General features: G+C 45.1%; 1 protein-coding gene across 3 annotated transcripts in view; it reads left to right on the top strand.

The window, feature by feature from the left end:
* Window positions 1-2500, top strand: part of LOC135110290 (inactive rhomboid protein 1-like) — a 187581-nt gene that overhangs the window by 117845 nt on the left and 67236 nt on the right. The window lies entirely within an intron of this gene.

Raw genomic sequence — 2500 nt, 5'->3', positions numbered from 1 at the left:
GTGGCTCAGTGGATGGCTGACTGGCTGGTTGGCTTACTGACAGACCGGCTTGCTGGCTGGCTGGTTGTTTCACTGACTGGCTGGTTGGCTCATTGGTTTGGTAGCGTACTGGTTTGCTGGCTGGCTGGTTGGCTTACTGGTTGACTGGCTTACTGGCGTGCTCATTCATTGGCTGGATGGTTGGTTGCTTGACTGGGTGACGGAGCAAGTGGCTGTCTTCATGACGAGTGTGTGGTGCCAGTGTCAGTTGGTTCATGGAACATATCAGGGTTGTTATCGAGTGCCAATCAAGAAGTGTGTTGACGAACTCCTTCACCCGCTCCCTGAATCCAGCCCCATAAATGACAAAGAAATACCCGCAAGAAGAAAGTGAAAATCGTGGGTTTTTTCTGAGCTGACGGTGAAGTGCCAGGGGACTATAACCTTCTTTACCTTCTGTTTTAGTATCGTTTTTTTTATATATATATCTGGACTGGTACGTGTTGGTGGGTGTCCCTGGTGGTGTCTTGGTGCGGAGACGGAGACGCAGACTGGCAGGCGGGGATGTTTATAATGGTTTGCAGTCATATATAATCTGTTTACCGCTGTCTTCTCCTCCACCTTAGTGAGAGAGTCTGGTGAGATTTCAAGGCATGATATTGAAAGACTGATCGCTAAAACTTCAAAGCGTAATCGAGTGGTCTGGTAACCGTTCAGTGTATAATTTCAAAAGACTGATTGATGTGGCATTTACTCAAGCTGTAGTGAAGCGAACCTGTACAAATTTAGTGTATTATCTCGAAATGCCTCCCTGACAAGGAAATGAGCGATCGGGTACTTTAAATCTGTCAGTGTGTGTAGTTTTATTCCTGCTCAGTAAAATCGTCCAGTGTTGTTAAAATGAGGCCATAAATGACATCCCGTTATTATCGACCAGTCAGAGGCTTTAGTTCTGTTAGAATAGTTCACTCCATTTTTTATTTATTTATTTTTTTCTACATATAAATAATCATGAGGTGTGCTGCTTTTTGGGTACAGTTATGTTACTCTGTGCTCTGCTATGTTAACCTGCATTATTCTGCTACTCAATACTACTGTTTGATTCCGTCGCTTTGCTGCTTACTATTATATTGATCTCCTACATTACTCTTATGGACAATTCGATAATTCTATTGTTTTACTTGTACACCGATGTAATACTTGAAAAGATTGCTCCGTTATTATGACATTAATACATTACTATTCTATTACTCTGCTGCTACATTATTACTATATTACTCTATTACTGCTACATTTCTCTGTTATTACTCGCTTTCACATTTCTGTACATTCCGTGTTTTCGTTGTCACGGCCTGCGTGGCGCACCTGCCGGGGCCGCGCCAGCCCGTCACAGCGCGGCGGGAGGCCAATGCTGGCCAGCGGAGCATGACCAGTGACGTCATGCTCCGTGTTTTCCATTTGCTTGGAAAAATCTTAATTGACAGCAATTTTTTAGGCACTTACGTGTATACGATATATTTTACTTTCCAGCCTCTCTCTCTCTCTCTCTCTCTCTCTCTCTCTCTCTCTCTCTCTCTCTCTCTCTCTCTCTCTCTCTCTCTCTCTCTCTCTCTCTCTCTCTCTCTCTCTCTCTCTCTCTCTCTCTCTCTCTCTCTCTCTCTCTCTCTCTCTCTCTCTCTCTCTCTCTCTCTCTCTCTCTCTCTCTCTCTCTCTCTCTCTCTCTCTCTCTCTCTCTCTCTCTCTCTCGGGTTGCTGACACCATTGCACGACCTTTGATCTCACACGCAGTTCATTGAAAGAAAAGGGAGACACATCCTTGTGATACACAGTACAAAACTACAATCGTAAACAATGCGTACCTGATAATGGTTCAAGGTGGTATTATATCTAGCCGCCCCCCTACACACACACACACACACACACACACACACACACACACACACACACACACACACACACACGAGGCCACTTGATCACACACCACGAAGGAATACATAGATACGCCTCGTTAAGCATTGAGCAGGAATCGAACGTGGCAATGTAACTGCCATCCAAGTACTTTACCACAGAGCCACGAATATTCAGATCACTTTTCTGGAAGAGCTACACCGCCACTTAACCACAGCTTCGCCCCTGTCACCTGTAGCCTGTAGGTTATTGGTGTGCTAATTATGCTCCACTCCTATCCTCGTTCCAGCACTTCCCTGACGCTGGTGACCATTAATAATGTAGACTGCACAGAAGAAGAGCGTGGGGTCCCCTTCTAGTTAACCTGAACACTATATCACAGGTGTTGCCATGCCGTGCGCCTTGACTAATGATGCAATAATGCCAAACACTATATTACTCTTCGTCTTTTTTCTTTACCGTCTTTTCTTCTCTAATGTTCCCACTCCCCGGTATCTGGAATCTCTAACGTAAGGCACAGCTAATGATGCAGCAATGCCAAACACTACATTGCTACTGGTACTTTTTAGCGCATGATGGCTGTAGTGGGTGTAGTGGATGTGGCGGGTGTCTG

Source organism: Scylla paramamosain, chromosome 20 (genome assembly GCF_035594125.1).
Source record: "Scylla paramamosain isolate STU-SP2022 chromosome 20, ASM3559412v1, whole genome shotgun sequence".
Classification (NCBI taxonomy): Eukaryota; Metazoa; Arthropoda; class Malacostraca; order Decapoda; family Portunidae; genus Scylla; species Scylla paramamosain.
Note: the sequence above shows the minus strand (reverse complement) of the source record. Positions and strands in the feature narration are given on the sequence as shown.